Genomic DNA, 19,359 nt, shown 5'->3' on the forward strand with positions numbered 1-19,359 from the left:
AAGTGGAATAAGTTTCTCACTGTGTGAGTTAGTGTTACAATACGTGTATGTGTGTGCGTGTTTAATAATTTGAGATTTGAGGCGGGGGCTGAATTTATGTATGAACAGCGTGATACGCGACACGTGGTTAGCCTCAAGGGTTGTAGGGAAAAGGAAACATTGTGAGATGCGGTTGCTTTGGAAAAAGATTCTTGAGGAAGTGGTGCTTGAGGAACGTAAACGTGTGGGCTCGAGAGGTAGAAGGAGGGTGCTCCCAGAGAGATGAGGGTAAGCCCAAGCTGTAGGGGTTAAGCTTTGGGCCCTTGGAGCCCTGGCCAGATTTAGGGGCATGGAAAATTACGCGGGACAGATGAGGAGAGACCACTGTAAAAGCTGGGAGTGGGATTTACGGTTACTGGCAGGAGGGAGACATTTCTGGCCCTTGAGCTGCTGTCATTTTGACTGAGGGTGTGAGAGGGTTCTACCTGGCAGTTGGGTATCAGAAATGGGTAGCCCTCAACAGCGTGTGGTGGTCCATCGGTGGCCAAGAGATCTAAGTTAATGTTAAGGAGACACAGAGAGATGAGTCCATACCCGATGAACCGAAAGTCATCACTGGGGCTTGGGGAGGCAAGCCAGAAATGAAATAAGACATCACCTCTTGAGGCTTGGGGCCAAGGGGTGTCTTGAGAGAGTGGGGAGATTTTTGTGCTATTGTTTAAGTGTGGGTTTGAAGGGATGTGTTCAGTTTTAGCGGAAGGCAGCTGAAGTTAGTTGTGGTCCTCCTATGGAAAGCCAGAGCTGTAAGTCTCCATTCTTTAGGAGGGTGAATCGGGAGGGAAGGAACCTCTCGGTTCCTCAGTATATGGGGAGGAAAAGGAATAGGGAAGAGAAACGGTAGCAGGGATCACACTCACTCTTGCCTATTGGGTTGTGTGGGAGATCCATACACACTGGGGCATTTACTTATCATCGCATTCCTGAGGGTCAGAAGCTGTACAGATAGTAAATCCAAGATTCCGAAGTCTTAAGGGATGGATATACTTAAGATGAAGGAGAACAGAGACCAGAAGGAGTCCAGAAAGAGTGAGAAAAGAATGAGGGAAGCCTTAGTGAAGCTGTTGGAGTATTTCCAGGAGGCACTTTCCTTCTGTGTCTTACCATCTAATTTTTATACGTGGTTCTATTCCCCACCCCCCACCCCCTGCTGCAAATCCCTTAGGGAATTAGATATTGATTGAGACAAGGGAGTGCCCACTTAGTTGGACTTGGTGATCTTTGACAGTAAAATAATACAGATTTGGTGACATGACTGTTTTTTTTTTTTTTTTTTCTTTTATTCCCCCACCCCCACCCCCCATAAGAAACAAAAAAATGTTGATTTTCTTTTGGAACTTCAAAGTGCTCTGAATGAAAATCCATGTCAGTAAGGGGGTGCCAAGTGGCTCACAAGAGTGGTCCAGCGACTGATTTCAACTCAATTTCAGGCAGGTTGCGACCTGGGCTTGGTCACAAAATCAGCCTTCTCGAGGATGGAAAAAAGCTACCCCAACTGGAAACCAGAATGGGCAGACGTTCTAAAGAACACTTCTTAGGTACACACTGAGAAGTGCCAGGACCTTAGTGGGAAGGGCTTCAATCATGGAAGCCAGCAGTGTTCATCCATTCTAATGAGGGTGCGCCCCTTCCAGGAGGAAGGTTCTAGAAAACAGGACACATACAAACATTTCAGAGGCCTCAGAGGTATGGCTCTCCTGGGCTGTGCAGGAAGCTCAGGACACAAAACAAATGAGGAGGATATGGATCTCTTGCACCAATCCAGGGAATGTGGGGGACATGGTGAGTCCTATGGGCAGCTGGCCCCCAGCCTGCCCTACGGAAAGTGAAGGGGTCACTTGGGCAGCTGGGCTTCCCATTTATGTCTGATCTGCTTTTACTCCATACGGGTTAGCACCTGAGCCTTCAATATTATACTGAGAGTTTAAAACTCAGGTTAATCTGTCTTTGGGACAGGTATGTGTGTATGTGGATATTTCACCAGGGTGGCTTCTGGATCCCAACTCTTGTGGTTCGATACACAATAATCAGCAATTCTTTTCTTTACTTTTCTTTTCTTTTCTTTTCTTTTCTTCTTTTCTCTTCTTCTTCTTCTTCTTCTTCTTCTTCTTCTTCTTCTTCTTTTAAAGTTTATTTTGAGAGGGGCGCCTGGGTGGCACAGTCGGTTAAGCGTCCGACTTCACCCAGGTCACGATCTCGCGGTCTGTGAGTTCGAGCCCCGCGTCGGGCTCCGGGCTGATGGCTCGGAGCCTGGAGCCTGTTTCCGATTCTGTGTCTCCCTCTCTCTCTCTGCCCCTCCCCCGTTCATGCTCTGTCTCTCTCTGTTCCAAAAATAAATAAAAAACGTTGAAAAAAAAATTTAAAAAAAAAATAAAGTTTATTTTGAGAGAGAGAGACAGATAGAGAGAGAAGGAGAGAGAGCATGAATCTGGGAGGGGAAGAGAGAAGGAGAGAGAATCCCAAGGAGGCGCTGTGCTGTCAGCACAGACCCCAATGCAGGGCTTGACCTCACAAACTGTGAGATCATGACCTGAGCAAAAACCGAGAGTCGGACGCTTAACTGACTGAGCCACCCAGGTGCCCCAGTAATCAGCATTCTTTTGCTTTGTTTCCCCTTTCCTGCTCCCCTGACTTCTTCCCTGATTCTCTCTGTGCTGTACTTGGGATCTTCTGATACAGCACATCTGAGCACAATTTCTCCTTCCCAAGCAAGTACCAAACAGAATATCGTATTTTCACGAATGTTTCTTAGCTGGAACCGTTCGGGTTATTCCTCAGAGGACCCCACTGGACAGAACTGTTTCCCTTTACAGGACTGGGGAATCCTAATCTTAAAAGGTTTATTCAACAAATGTTTATTGAGTGCTTAGCGGTGCTGGTTCCTGTACTAGGTAAGTCCCTAAATAAATAATGCATGTTCAGCACTCTTAAGAATCTTGGAATTTGGTGGGGAGAGACAGGCAAGTAAATGGATGATTACCTTATCTAGCAGAATAAGGGCTGCGATAAATGCACCTGGGGGCTCAGTTGGTTAAACATCTGACTTCATCTCAGGTCACCATCCCACGGTGACTGGGTTTGAGCCCTGTGTCGGGCTCTCTGCTGAGCCTGCTTCAGATTGTGTGTCTCCCTCTCTCTCTCTCTCTGCCCCTCCCCTGCTTGTTCTCTCCCTTTCTCAAAAATAAATAAATACACTTTTTTTTTTTTTTTTTACAAAAAAAAGAGCTGTGATATGTGTACTCACATGAATCTATGGGAACAAGGAGAAGTGACATCTAAATGTTCAAGGATTTTACATCTCCCTTACTGTCTTTTTGTTACAGCGGCCACCCTGTGCAGTTTTTACATCACTGTAAGAACAGGGCAGGGAAGCAGGGCTGAAATGCAGTGGGCACACACTGAGACAATTGTTCCAGTTATTGAAATTCTGAAATACTCCTGTTCCAGTGGGCGAATGACCTCACGATGTCCCTTCTGCCCCATATGCTCTGGGTTTTCTCATCAAACCAGCAACTAAAGGCAGAGGGTGAGACCTCTAGACACGTTCTGGCACTTTGGACTCGGTCCATTCTGTATACACTTGACCCTTGCACGGTATTGGGGTTTGGGGCGCCTCCCCCACCCTGCCACTGCCTACTGTTGATCTGAAGTCTTACCAATGCCATAAACAGTGGATTAACACCCATTCTGTGCCTTGTGTGCATTCTTACAAAAAAGTGAACTGGAGAAAAGAAAATATTCAGAAAATTATAAGGGAGGAGAATACATTGGCAGTATTATACTGTAAAAAAAAAAATCCATTTATGCATGGAGTCGTGCATTTCAAACTCGTGTTAGTCAAGAATCAACAGTAGTTGTTAACTGGGCTATACAGCTGGTTACAGATTTTGAATCTACTGTCTGTGTATTGAACAGACATCTAGCACAGAGACCATCGTATAACTAGCATTCATTAAATAGCAGTTGAATGCCTAATAAGTTAATTATGGGGGTTCTGTCAGGGAAAGTGAGCAGATGAGGTTTATGGGAGGAAGTAAGACTTCAGCCAAATTTTAGAGATCTTCGCTTCGATGATTTTTTCTTACTGTGGAAGGAATAAATATACAACATCGAGTTTTACAAAAATTCCAGAAAGGATAAAGACAATAATCAGCTATAATCTTCCCATCTAGAGAGGATCTCAATTGATACTTGAGTGTGTTTTCTTGAGGCATTTTCCGTATGTGTATTTGCTCCTGTGTGTGGGCGTGCATAGCTGGGCAAATAGTTTAACATGTTAACATGTGAGCTTTCTGTCCTTCCTCGGCCTCCTAAAGAAGACTCCTGTGTCTCAGGCTCTTGGCCCTTAACGTGCTAATTGGGTTAGTGGGAGAACAGAATGGCCAGGAGTATGGATTTATATGAGAGAGTGTTCAGAGTTACCTTTAAACACTTTGAAACCCAGATATGGGGGAGGGGAAGGGGAGGGGTGAGAATGGAGCTGTGCTGTGATGGGCTTTGACAGGGGGAGTAAGAAGGGTGGGCTTGTTCAGACTGTGTGTATGAATGTGAGGAGGGGAGGGGAGGGGTCTAAATGGGGGTGAGATGGTGGTAGGGGTTTAAAACAGCTTGATGTGGTTTCTTTTGTTCCTCTAAGTGCTTGACCTTGGTCCTACATGGAGGCATCCACCTCTCCATCTGCCATTAATGCAGACAGAAAAAAACTGAGAAAATACCCAACTGGCGACATTCGAAAGTAGGATTTTGCTGCAAGTGACGGTCTGGGAAATCAAGATAATGCTTAGAGAAACGAATTTCTCCATTCCTTTGTCTCCTTACTTGAGTATATCAAAGTCCACACTTACTGGGTCGGGCCATAGGGAGTTGCTGGTGGAGGACCACAGAAGAAGATTGCTTTCTTCCAGCCCTACCTGGTTTAGGGGAGAGGAGAAGGAAGGAGAAGCAGGACACAGGAGTGATCAGATGCGTGCCTTGAGGTGATAGAGAGGTGAAATTAACAACCACAGGGCTCTGGCCCACCTCTTCCTTCCGATGTTCATTTGGGGGTGTGGGAAGAGGTTGCCAGGCTGGCTGCCTCAGACCAGCCAAAGGTGGAGCCACGGCAAAATAAAAGGTGGTGGTAAAGGGTCACCCGGGTGGCTCGGTCACTTAAGCTTCTGACTCTTGATCTCAGTTCAGGTCACGATCTTAAGGTTCATGGGATCGGGCGCAGCATCGAGTTCTGTGCTGGCAGCATAGAGCTTGCTTGGAATTCTCTCTCTGTCTCTCTCTCTCAAAATAAAATAAACTTTAAAGAAAAAGTTGGTGGTGTGGCATGCTGAGGCTGGGGGGCGAGGGGTCCCAAGGTTGACCTCTTTGGAGCTGTCCTTGGTTCCCAGTGGCCAAACAGGACCCAGACGTAGGTTAGAGTGATTTTGGACGTTGTCACATGAGGTTACCACAGTAGGGGCAGGATGCTTTTGTGAAAAAATGCAGAGCTGACAGCCGAAGCTGGGGCTTAAATCAAAAAATGTTTGTGGCCTCGGGTTAGGCAAAGATTTCTTGGGTATGACGCCAAAAGCACGGTCCATAAAAGAAAATGAATTGACAAATTGGGACTTCATCAATATTAAAAAATGTGTGCTCTGCAAAAAATGCTGTTAAGAGCAGGAAATGACAAGCCACACACTGGGAGAAAATATCTGCAAAACACAGACCAACAAAGACTTGTATCCAGACTGTATAACCACCTCCCAAAACTCTGTAGTAAGAAGACAACCTACCTAAAATAGGGACAAAAGTTTTGAAGACGCTTAACCAAACAATATGGACAGTGGATGGATAAACACATGAAAAGAGGCTCAGGATTATTAGTTACATTGGAAATGTAAATCAAAACCACAGTGAGACATCATTACACACGTATTAGAATGGTTGAAAAAAAAAAACGGGCAAAGAGGTAGATCTTCGGAAGCTCTCATACACTGCTGGTAGGAATATAAAATGGCACAGCTACTTGGGAAAACAGTTTGTCAGTTTCTTGTAAAGTTAAATATATACTTCCCATACGATGCGGAAATTCTACATATTTACCCAAGTGAAATTAAAAACAACAAAATCGACAACGTACAAAAATGTTGACAACAGCTTTATTCCTCATTTCCCCAAACTAGAAGTGACCCAAATGTCCTCCAACTGGGAATGTTTGAACAATGGTACATCCATACAATGAAATACTACCTAGTAATGAAAAGAAGTGAACGACTGATGCACATAACAAGATGAACGAGTCATTTAAAATTTTTTTTGTAAATACTGTTTATTTTTGAGAGAGAGATGGAGTGCAAGCAGGGGAGGGGCAGAGAGAGGGGGTGGGGGGGACACAGAATGGGAAGCAGGCTCCAGGCTCTGAGCTGTCAGCAGAGAGCCCAATGCGGGGCTTGAACTCACGAACCATGAGGTCATGGCCTGAGCTGAAGTCGGATGCTTAACCGACTGAGCCACCCAGGAGCTCCAACATGAATGAGTGTTGAATGCATTAAGCTACGTAAAGTGAGCCAGATTTAAAGGTGATGTAACCTATGATTCCACTCATTATAGCATGGCCAGAAAGGCGAAGCTATAGGAGTGAAAAACAGAGCTGTGGTTGCCAGGAGTTTGGGGCGAGGACATTGTTTGGCCAGAAAGGGGTAACAATACAAAAATTTTTTTAGGGTTGTGGGGATGATGAAAATGTTCTGTGTCCTCACTGTGGTCATAGTGATACGGCTGTATGCATTTGTCAAGATTCATAGACTTGTACATTAAAAAAAAAAAAAAAAGAACAAAACTTGACTGTATGCAAACATAAACATAAATATCTGTAAACAATTAAAACAGGACCAGAAGAGCACCTGGGTGGCTCAGTCAGTTGAGCGTCTGACTTCGGCTCAAGTCATGATCTCGAGGTTCCTGGGTTCGAGCCCTGCATCGGGCTCTGTGCTGACAGCTCAGAGCCTGGAGCCTGCTTCGGATTTTGTGTCTCTCTGTCTCTTTCTCTGCCCCTACCCCACACTATCTCTCTGTCTTTCTTTCTCTCAAAAATAAATAAAAGCATTAAAAATGTTTGAAATAGAACTAAGAAAAACTTTAGTGAGAGAGAAAATGTAATTGACACCCTTAGGTCAGATTCCAACGTTGGGCCAGTCAATGATAATCCCTCAGCAAGGAGAGCTGACTCTTGGGGTTTTGATAGAGCAGTAACAATGAGGTAGAAAATTGGACTGGTTTGCAAATGAACAGCCTCCTCCAGGAAATAGTTTTACATTTTTATATCATCGTGATATTACTGATTAGCCTTATTTATTTTTTTCTTAAAGTTTGTTTATTTTGAGAGAGAGGGAGGGAGAGAATGAGTCGAGGAGGGTCAGAGAAAGAGGGAGAAAGAGAGAATCCCAAGCAGGCACTGCACTGTCAGTACAGAGCCTGATGCGAGGATCCAACCCACCCACTGTGAGATCATGACCTGAGCTAAAACGAAGTCACTCAATCGCCTGAGCCCCCAGGCACCCCGATCAACATTATTGAATGAGCGTTTCCTTAAATCATTGAAATTGTCTTGTATCTAATCCCTTAAAAATGTCGCTGGTGACCCATGCTAGCCACGGTGGCTGTATCTGCTGAATTTCCTAGAAGAATTTGACAGTAACTCAGTGAAGAAGAGAATGAAAGGAGGCAAAGTAGCGGAAAATGTCTAAATGCCATCTGGTCTCACAAGTGTCAAAACCAGCCTTGACTCCATCCAGAACTTTCTCATGAGAACTCATTTGGAATACAACATTGGGCCAAATGGAATATGTGACGTAAAAATACATACTAGGGTCGAAACTTCCACATGCCAGGGAGCTCTCTAGGTTCAGGACACAACTGGAAAAAAGAAGTATTCCTCTTCCCTGTTAATCTACTTCATCTAGGTTTTTTACAGTGCCCTTCTCAGCCTTGTTATATTGCAGTAAGTATGAAAATAGCCCCCCTGCAGGGATAAACCTTTGGAGTATCAAGATCTATAAGGCTTTGAAATGTGCCAACTTGTCTCAGGTAATCTCTGCTTTGTGGGTACAACGCAGGGATGTTCCATGTTACTCTCGTGTAGTTTTGGAATAGTTCCCTTGATTTTTATAATCAAGTGTCTTTGTGCCATTGCTGAGAATCACGAAAATATACTTCATAATCAACAGAACTCGATACTTTCCGAGCTCGAAAGCAGCAGCAATGAAGCCCAGAGCTGCTAGCTGATATTTGGGGGTATCCGTTTTCCACCCTACAAATAAATGTCCAAGGTTTGGTTTACGACATAAGAATGGGTGAATCAGTATTCTCTCAGGAAACAGAGTAAATGTGGTCCCTAGCTCTTCCTCCCAGGGAAAGAGCAGCAGAACTGATGTCCCTAAGCTTAGGTGTCTTTTTTCCAGGGATGATATCGGTAGGTTGAGAGTGAGGACAGTGGCAAGATCGTGCGTGCGTGCGTGTGTGATGGTGATAGTGATAACTGGGGAGCAATTGAGGGAGTTGAGGAATAGCCCAATATTTTTTTTAATGAGTCCCATATAGTTGCAAATATTAGAATGTTCTCATACTTCATATCCTTCCTTTCTTTCTTTCTTTCTTTCTTTCTTTCTTTCTTTCTTTCGAGCATCAGACAAAACTATTAGACTATAAGATCAGAAAGGAAGAATAGTAGGAAAGCTCTCTTTACAGAGAGGGGACTCTGGGAAGTGAATGTCCTCCTACTTCATTTTCTGATGAGCAACTACAGTAATCATCCAAGAGGTTCTTTAAAAGAAAAATAAGATTTTCAGTAATCTCATCTTGTCAGAGCTTGCATGACATAAGCGTATCAGTGGAGGATGAAGGGCTAACCCAGGAAAAGAAAATAGAATGACTTGAGGTGGTTCAGGGAGAAAGGAACGCGGGCAGTGTTGGTAAATGAAGGTTAATGATAGCTTTGTACCAGCTGCAAATTTGTAGTATGCATAGTTTGATGAATTACAGCAAGACCATATCATAATTTGTGACCTATGTATAAAAGTGTCAAAGTGGGGTGGTTATCTGCATTTTATTGTCATCAAGAGATTTTTTTTTCTTGATTAAAGCCCTGTCCCCCAGCCCCCAAGAAATCACTAGACTCCAAAATATTCAGAGTAATGGTTCCCACAGAGACTGTCGTAACATCGACTGGCCCCTCAGTGATTAAAGAGGAAGAGATAGCCGTATCCGTCATCTACACATGCCAATAGGAGCCGAGGGGGAGGGCTTAAGAATTTTTAAATTTAGATTTATTTACGTTAAAAATTATTGATAGAAGTCGCGACATCTCACCTCAAAAGACTGTACAATATCCCTGCTGACAGTACATTTACCCAGGGACTGACTTTATGCTAACAAATACGGTGTTTAAATTGTCAGCAAAAGTAAAATGAATGAGCGTAGCACAATTCAAATGGATCTTTGGCATATCATCAATCAATTAAGTTCTTCCTGGCACTCTTAGGTTAATATCAGAGTATACAATACAGCATCATCCATTTTCTTGGGCATTCTTTGTTGCGCAGGCCCCTCAAACATTGTATACGGTTTTCCCGAGATCTCCCTTGCAGACGACTCCATAGACCAGAACGTGAGGACGTGTGACCAGGGACTGTTCCTACTGCCTTTTTTTGGACTCTTCGGTGGAAGGCGAGTGTCAACAAAACACCCACTTCAAGGATAAATGCTTGAAAAACAGTGAGAAATGGAAGGGCAGGGAAATGTCAGACAGGTGGAGTCAACAGCCCAGAAAACTCAACTTTGACTCAGTCATTCAGTCGGATTCCACCTCAGCAGAAGATAGCACCGAGGAGAATGTGGTCGGGGTGACTCCAAGAACTCTTCTGAAAGCTGGAAGGCCATTCTGAAAAAAATAATTCCAATACGGATTCCTGTGTATTTGGATTTTATTTATTCCTAATTTGCTTTACTTCAGCCCACATGCATTCCATTCAGACTTCCTTCACAATGAAAGTGAATCTCATCCCTGGAATTACACAGGTAGCCATTTTTGGTCAGGTACAATTCTGTTTGGCGGAGAAGAGCCTGGGCTCACAGGCCCCGCTGGGATAAAACTTGTGCTTCGTCGGGGTGCAGGAAAGTTTGATTACAAACTGTTTCTTCCAGTGTGATTACAAGAGCTGGGACCCTGGAGCCACGAGGAGGGGCATCCAAAGTTTTGCACGTTTCTGATTTAAAAGATGCCAAAGGTGAATAGTCCCTTATAGGAGTTACTCTTGATCTGAGAGCCACCTATCCTTGGGTGTAGGGTGGGGAGCACGGGTTATTGCAGTGGGCTCCATGAATCCATGTGACCTTATGTGTTACTAACGGGAAGAATCATGTCACATACATATATTTTATGTGAAATGCATGTGTATGCTTTTTAAGCAATACCGTAAAAATTCCTTCAGAGTTTCCTTTAAAAGTTTATGTATTTATTTTGAGAGAGACAGTGCGAGTTAGGGAGGGGCAGAGCAAAAGAGAGACAGAATCTCAAGCAGGCTTTGCAGTGTCAGCCTGGAGCTCGACGCGGGGCCCAGTCTCATGAGACTGTGAGATCGTGACCTGAGCCGAAACCAAGAGTCGGACGCTTAACCACCTGAGCCATCCAGGTGCCCCGTACTTTTTTTTTTTTTTTTTAAAGTAGGCTCCATACCCAGTGAGGAGCCCAACACAGGGCTTGAACTCACAACCCTGAGATCCAAGACCTGAGTTCAGCTCAAGGGTTGGAAACTTAACTGAATGAGCCACCCAGGCACCCCGTTGGCTTTATGTACTTTCAAGATTGATAGCTGCTAGAACATGGAGGCAGATCATTAACATCTTTTGTTAGTAAAAATGGGCCTTCACACATGCAAGGACGCTGGCTTTACTCCCACGCGCCCCCAAACTGGAGACAACAACAAACGTCCATCAACAAAACAATGTATAAATAAATTGGGGCATAATCGTAGAGTGGAAAAAGACACAGGAATAACAGTGAATAAATGGTACATACGACAACATGGGTGAGTTTCATAGACACGATGCCGAACAAAAAATAAAGAAAAAGGGCAGACTCAAGAGTATACTATAAGACTCAGTCTAAATGAAGTTTGGGATAGGCAGACCTCATGGTCATAGAAGCCAGAACAGTGATTCCTCCTTAAGGGACGGTGGAAAGGGATCTGAGGCAAACTTCTTAGGTGCTGAGGACGTTCTGATGGCCGCATGTAAGTGAAACTTACTTGCGAAACTTGATTCACCAGTACACTTGGGATTGATGGACATTATGTACTTTGCTACGTGAGTTTATGGCTGTTTTCCGACACGTCAGCAAATTCTTAGACTCTGCCCCATTAAGAGGTAAGGATCTAGATGGTATCCCCTTTGAGTGTGGACTAGACATAAGGCTCATGTATAACTTGATAATAGAAGACATCGCATTTGAAGTTGCATAATTTCAGAGGCGAACTTCCATTTTGATGGCTGGGATACGTGCTTGGAGTCCTGACTTATTCTATAGGAAGTTCACCTACAGTGAGACTGCCATGCTGTGAGGAGACCCAGGCTCCATGGAAGGGGCATAGGTGGGTAATCAAGTCAACATCCCTGCTGAGTTAAGCTTGAGTCATCCATGTTCAGGCACCTGACACGTAAGAGAAGGTGCTTCTAGATGATTCCAGTCTCCAACTCTTGAGAGACCCTTGTCCCCCTACCTCAGGCATTTGGGTCTTCTGAGCCGAAGTACCTGACATTTTCGAACAGAGATAAATCATCCCTCCTGTGTCCTGACCCACAGACCTGTGTGCACCCTGAAATTGCTATTTTACACCACTAACTTTTTTACAATGTGTTTTTATTTATTTTGAGAGAGAGAGAGAGCGCCAACAGGGGAGGGGCAGAGACAGAGAGGGAGCCAGAATTCCAAGCAGGCTTCGTGCTGTCAGCACAGAGCCCGATGGGGTGCTCAAACTCGTGAACCATGAGATCATGATCTGAGCTAAAATCAAGAGTTGGACGCTAAACACACTGAGTCACCCAGGCGCCCCTAAACCACTAAGTTTTGAAGTGATGTGAAAAATTTAATACTGTCAAAAGTGGTTTAAAAAGATGGAGTGAATAGAAACCGACATATATATGCATTTTTTAGACGGACTCTCGACTTTGGCTCAGGTCATGGTCTCGTGGTTCATGAGTTCGAGCCCCCTGTCCAGCTCTGCATTGACAGTGCAGAGCCTGCTTAGGATTCTCTCTCTCTCTCTCTCTCTCTCTCTCTCTCTCTCTCTCTTCTCCCTCCACCCCTCCCCTGCTCACTCTCTCAAATAAATAAATAAACTGAAAAATAGTTACATAAACTTAAAAAACAAACAAACAAACCTAGACCTTCAAACTCAAGGTATTTGAGGAACTCATGTCAGGCTTCTTAGGTTGCCAGCAATGAAAACCAACTCCGAACTCAGGCAAAAGAGAATTTACTGGCACAATATGGAGCTGGAAGGATCTAAAGGCATTCTGGATAGTTCCCCTCACAGAGGAATCGGGGACCTTGGTAGCGGAAACTGAGGATAGCTTTCCTCAAGACTCAGTTGCTGCTGTGAATGTGGTCTGACCACAGTCAATGACTCTGATCAAGATTTTGATTTTAAGGAGACCCACCAGTTAACCCAGACTGGGCTTCTTGCCTAGCAGAAGACAGGCACAGTGACCTGCGGCTTTGCCAAGACTAGCACAACCATGGGAAGGAGTCAGTACCCCAGGCGAGATCCGAGTACGCTTCTTTGGGGTCCTCAAAACCCGCTGCATGGAAGTAGTGATCCCCTGACATATTCTAGAAGCCGCTGCCTTCACGTCCTGACCAACTGTATTCAAGTATTAGAATTACTCACGGTGACTGAGGTGCATGCGATTTACTGTCCTCCTCCCTCGATCAGTGACTAAGGAAATGGTAAAACAGGAGACACGATCACTCTGCTATATGGTTGGTGCTCCAGAGCCCTGTTTGTGTGAATCCAGCCAAGGGTAGGCTTCCCCTGAGCCCACAGGCTTTCCTGCTTGTCCCTCTTATCACCCCACGCCCTTCTAACGAGTTTCTCCCGAGTGCCTGTCTTTCACGTGACTCTCGTCAAAATCCCTCTCTGTCTCTGCGTCTTATGCTCGAAGTTTCCACTTCAAAGGCCAGTCTGGGTCAACGGATCTCAAACTTTTGCATGTGTCAGAATTACCTGGAGGGCTGCTTAAAACACAGATAACTGGGCTCCCATCTCCGAATTTCTGATTCAGTGGGTAGGGGTGGGCCTGAGAATTTGCATTTCTCACAGACGCCCGGGTGATGCTGCCGTATCTGGCCTGGGCACCACAGCCGTGGCATTTTTGTTTAGGCAGTTGCTAAGGTCGTATGATTTTAAGCCCTGGGCAGACCTCTTCCATGCCCCTAGCCTATGGCAAACACATTTTGCCAAGTAGCCCTATCATGGAACCTGAAGTTGGTACTTAACTCCTTCCGATGAGGAGTTTGAAGGCTTCAGAGAAAATGCACAAGGTATCCAGCCAGCGTAAATACATTCTCTTTTTATCTCTCATGTGTTGGCTGTATTAGAGCACAGTTTACTTAGCCACTTATCTAGCAGAGCTCCAAGGAAAACAACAATGAGGAAAGGAAAGTTTGAAAGGGGTCCAAAAAAAAAAAAAATTTGAGAAAACCCGGTCACATTGTTTGCCACTTACTTTAACCACGGGATCCTTTCTTGAGACGACAGCTTGCAGAGGAATCCCAGGTTACAGCACCAATTGGAAAGTGTCTGAAGAGACTGGCAGGACTGAGTCTGAAAAACAAGGGTCTAATACATCGGCCCGAGTTGGCTGGTCCAACGAGGTCTTTAGCTATTTGCGTTTGATCTGGGGCTGGTCTGGGGCTGGTTCCCTATGGCCCGTTTTTGTTTTTTTTTTTTTTTTCCTGAGGAAACAGGCCCATCGTATGATTTCACTGCGAAACCGGAGCCCCCCGATTGCATTTCAAGATCTGCTGACTGCTCCTGGGAAAACATGCAGGATTTGGTGCCATTTAAACAAGCAAACCCCATGTTAGAGGAATACCAGTGTCACGGGCTGCGTGCAGATTCTTGCTGGACTGTTGCTTTTTTCTTCCCGGAAAAAGGTCATGGGGTATGAAAATGCTTAAGTATCTCCACGCTGCGGCCTGAGATGGCTGGGATTTGATGGATGGTGTGGGATTGCAGAGCTCCCTGTGAAGTAATGCTGTTTAGCTTAAATCAGCTTCGAGCGAACACATTTTACACATTTATGCTCCAGAGTTTGGAAAAGCTTTTTCCTAGAAAACAGCACTTCTTGAGCCGCTTCCGCTGGTCAAGGCAGGGGAGGGGTGGGCGGGGGGCGCCTCCCTGGCTCAGACAAGAAGAGTGTTTACTTCCATGGCCTTCAAACTGCTGCAAGTTAGGACCCAACAGGGCTGCTGTCTTAATGAAGCGGTTAATGACGTGTGAATTATAGACCCTGACAACCCCTTTCATAAAAACAACGGGACAGGGGCGCCTGGGTGGCGCAGTCGGTTAAGCGTCCGACTTCAGCCAGGTCACGATCTCGCGGTCCGTGAGTTCGAGCCCCGCGTCAGGCTCTGGGCTGATGGCTCGGAGCCTGGAGCCTGTTTCCGATTCTGTGTCTCCCTCTCTCTCTGCCCCTCCCCCGTTCATGCTCTGTCTCTCTCTGTCCCAAAAATAAATAAAAAACGTTGAAAAAAAAAATTAAAAAAAAAAAACAAAAACAAAACAACGGGACTGCCTCCACAGTGCACTGTGGCTAAGTCACGATGGCCCGTCTGCTTAACACAACGCAGTATCTTTAGGGAAAGGGCGATTTTTGCGCCACGGCAGAGAGAATTCCTAGCCCCACAAGAGCAGAGCGAGGAATCTTGAAGACCACTGTTGACGCAAGGAACGCTCCATTTCCAACCAGGCTGGGCCTTGGATGCGGGCGCCAAAAAGAGTTTTTAGAGATGCCGCAGAGTCCTGAACGAGCAGGGATTGTTTATCCCCTTGGCTTTGGCTGTCTCGCTTTCCCAGGAGGTGCCCATTACAGCAAAGGAGCCTATGATGGATGTTTTAATAGCCTAAAAGTTGCCCTCTCCTCCCTCCCCCACGTTCCTGCTCCCCACTGAAGGCGCGGGAATGCTGGCGTTCCAGTAGGTGTTCAAAGAACCAGTTGTCCGTCTGGAATGCTCGCTGAGGTTGGGCATGGGATGCTGCATGGGCCCGCCTCGAGCCAGAAAAGCGATGCCCGCGGCCGGCTGTGGAGGGAGGCACTTGCTGGGTGCTGACCTGGATGGTCCGAACGCACGAAAGCAAGGCCTGGGAGGAGCTGGAAAGCAACCCCAAGTCGGAACAAAGCCCGTGCCCCGCTGGATTTGGTGGCCACTTTTAAGGAAAAGTGAATTCACGTTCCCTCTCTCAATAGGCGCTGGATTTGGATTCACGGGCCAAGGTCCAGGCTCTTTATCATCATCCCGAGATGAGAGCGTCTCAATCTGCCTTGTTTGGGCAGGGGTAGTTTTTCTTTAAACAGTTCAAGGAGCTGTTTGTCTAACGCTCGGCATTCGAGGTGACAGCACAGCAAAGCGGAGAGTGGCGTGCATTCACAAGGGAACACAAACCTTGGCGTTTGTTCCCAGAGCACCGAGAGCCTCGGAGACGCACAGTCACCATTGACATGCAAATGGGGCCCTGGGCACCCTGCTTGGCTTTAGAAAAGCCTGCCTGCCCTGCTGAGAAAGGCTGGTCTACCGGACGGATGGGGTCTAACTGGGCCCGACTGGGGAGGGGGGAGGGAGGAGGGAGGGAAACGCCCGGGGAAGAGCCTGAATTAGCCCTGGTGAAGCTGGATGGGGGGGGTGGGGGGGGGGGAAGGAGGTTACTGTCATTCCCTTCAGCAGAATTAAAGGGTGACCAGCCATCCAGGTTTGCCAGGGATCTGAGGACTTTCTGGATTGTGACGCTTCCGGGACCGAAGGCATAGTGAGCTGGTCAGCCTAGTTTAGAATGATTTGCTACCCTTAAGTTACTCAGCTAGAAAGCAGACAGAACTTTACTGACTTTAAAAAATGTCACTCAGGGGCACCTGGGTGGCCCTATTGGTTAAGCATCTGACTTCGGCTCAGTTCATCATCTCGTGGTCCGTGAGTTCGAGCCCCGCGTCGGGCTCTGTGCCGACCACTCAGAGCCTGGAGCCTGCTTCCCATTCTGTCTGTCTCTCTCTCTCTCTCTCTCTCTCTCTCTCCCCCCCTCCTCCTCCTCCTCCTCTCCTGCTCACCCTCTTTCTCAAAAGTAAATAAACATTAAAAAATTAAAAAAAAATAGTGACACTCATCGAATTCCCTGTAGTTTTGCATAATTATTATAAAAAATACATCATGGTCATAAGATCATTCTCATCTTGGTGATTATAAGATGAAAAGGAAGGGCACCTGGGTGGCTCAGTCGGTTCAGTGTCTACTCTTGATTTTGGTTCAGGTCATGGTCTCACAGTTGGTGAGTTCACGTCGAGCTCTGCACTGGCAGCCTGGAGACTGCTTGGGATTCTCTCTCTCCCTCTCTTTTTGCCCCCCCCCCCCCGTTTCAAAATAAATAAATTTAAAAGATGAAAAGAAATTTTCTTAGTTCCCTGGTCTCCCCTCTCTGCAGAGGCAGGCTCTGCTCTCAGTTTCTTGTATAACTTTTTAGGGATTTCCATACAGATGGGTATCTTTCCATTGCATTATACAAAGATAATCCTATTTTAAGCAGTTGGAGCTTATTCAGATATATGATATTCTGGTCTATGAATATATCTTACAGTTGACAGTTTCCTTCTAAGGACATTACGTCTTCATTTTTTTTCTCCATTAGAAACAAAAAAAAACCCTATGATACACCTTCTCGCACACTTAGACTTGTACCCTTTTGTGGATATATCTGAAGGACACATGTCTAGCACATGAGTGTCTATGTAAAATTTCGGTGGATATGGCCCTGTGGATATTGTTCACAAGTGTGTTAATTTTTATACCGACCAACAAAATCCGAGAGTCCTTGTCCCCTCCTCCCCACCCCACCGGTGCTGACCCTGCCACCGCCCTCCTAGAAAATACAGTGTTAGAAAACATTTTCCTATTGACCCCTCTGGTAGCTAAGCAAATAAAATGTGATTGTTGCTTTGATTTGCATTTCTTTAAGGAGCACTCAGGTAGCTTTATATATGCTTATTGGGCATATTATTATTTTGTAAAAAACGGTGCACTTGTCACACGCATTGCGGTAGGTGCCAGCAGTACAGAGATGAACAGACAAGACGTCCGTCTTCAAGTACCTTCAAGAATGTGTCTGTAAGACGCATACACAAAACCGCAGTGAAGCATTGTAGGCACCCTGGAAGAAGCATTGCGATACTGTGGGAGTCCAGAGAACCATGGGGCAGTTCTTCCCAAGGGACAAAGCTGTAGGTCTCAAGGGCATGAAAGAGCGAGCTCATCTTGAACATGGCATGGTAGAAATAAAAGGAGTTTTGCAGATTGGTGGTTGGGATCCCAGTTCTCTTGCTACATTTTCTTGGGCAATTTCTTTCACCTCCCTGAGCTCCAGATTCCTCACCTGTAAAATAGCTGCCTGTCTATCTTCTCTTCTCCCTCCTCCTCCGCCTCTCCTCCCCCTTTAAGGCCAAAGGGCCATGGGGTTCAGGAGGGGATTGCCTTGCAGTGGAAACAGGAAGCAGTAGAGGGACCCTGTCTGAACTTGGGGTTCAGGTTGTTGGGGTGACTTCTAGCGGCAGGTGACAGCCTGGGGTAGGTGAGCCTAACACTTGATCATTTTGTTGCAGTTGTCTTTCCGGACGAGCCGGTGCCGGGAAGGGTCAGTGATGCTCTCCCTGCGGCCAAGTTCCAAGCGCAGGGTGTACTCCTGCTGGATATTGTTATCTGGGACAGCTCGGCCATCATGCCTCTCGTTGCCTGCAAAAATCAGGTGGGATTCGCTCCTTGTCTTGGGTTTTGGCTTTGATATTCTCCATGGCGTCACGGGTCTTGACCTTGAGGGTAAGGGTCTTGCCGGTCAGGATCTTCACAAAGATGTGCATCTGTTCGCCCCCCTAGAAGAGAAAGAGCGGGGTTATGCTTCTGAAATCCTATCGTTAGGAGGTTTACATGAGGCGATGCTGATGGGCAAGCCGTGCTCCGAGTGAATTTCATCGTTAGGAAAAACAGTCTTCGCGTTTCATAATGACCTTCCTTATTTTTGAGTTAGGGAGCTTCCCAACTCCTCTGATCTGGGGTTTTTAAATTAAAATCTAGCTTAGTCTGGAAGAGTAGTGACTTCCCCAGAGCCTGGCTTTGTTCTGCGAGGTCACATCCTTAAATGATGTAATGCGCTCACCGTCGTGTTGTACAGAGGATGCACGCTCACACAGCCAAGGCCGTCGTTCCTGAAAGAAAAAGTTAAAGAAAAACCTCTTGGAACGAGTTAAAATGCCCATATGATTGAAGGTTCAAAGAGGACTTAGTCACAGGTTGTAATGTGGGGGGAGGTGTGGCTGAAGCTTTGTCTGTGCCTTGGCCATCAGGAGAAGCTCCGGGCATCTTCAGCAGTGGCAGTGACTTGATGTCTTCGTGCAAGAGAGGAAGTACCGTGTTTAGAATGCCTCGATACCAAGAGGAACTTTCAGATACCCCGAGACCCACTTAGAATGTTCTAGACGCCACTCCTGTTTTAGATTCCAATTGACGCCTATTTAACTGAACTGCGTACTGAGGTAAATAGCCCCCGCCCGCCGTAAGGCTCCTCAGGGACATCAATCTGGCTTTGAGAACTTTGCTTTTCTGACTTTGGAAGGCAGCAAGTTTAAGTTTGTGTCATGTGGTTTAGTTACATTTAAGTCTAGAAGTTTGTTTATTCTGTCTCCCTGGTGAGAGACGATTGGAGTGACTCCCAGTGGGGTTTTGGTACCTGGAGAAGGTCCCCTTGGTCACTTGCCGATAAATGAGCCTGTTGGCGACCGGGGCAGGTTTTCACACGGGGGCTTGCAACACCACCTGTGGTGAGAGCCCATGTCAAGGAGAGTTAGTTGCCTTAACAGTGCGGAAGGTCAGCTCCAAGGTTGCGTGTGGGCGGCCGGTGCTCTGCTCCCCACAGGTGTGCTGGAATAAAGGTGTGGTCTCGTCACCACGTGGTTTACCCCAAAGGTAGCCAAGTCCCTTTTCATAATGTGTAAGAAGAGTTTAGGAACCGCAGGGAACGCGGGAGCTTTCCTTGGAAGTCA

At 46.1% G+C, this 19,359-nt stretch overlaps 1 pseudogene; it reads right to left on the reverse strand.

Annotated features, from left to right (window-relative positions):
* Positions 1-17,867: 17,867 nt before the first annotated feature.
* On the reverse strand, positions 17,868-18,180 carry LOC131519694 (ubiquitin-like; annotated as a pseudogene).
* Between the last annotated feature and the right edge of the window lie 1,179 nt (positions 18,181-19,359).

Source organism: Neofelis nebulosa, chromosome 1 (assembly GCF_028018385.1).
Source record: "Neofelis nebulosa isolate mNeoNeb1 chromosome 1, mNeoNeb1.pri, whole genome shotgun sequence".
In the NCBI taxonomy this organism is placed as follows: Eukaryota; Metazoa; Chordata; class Mammalia; order Carnivora; family Felidae; genus Neofelis; species Neofelis nebulosa.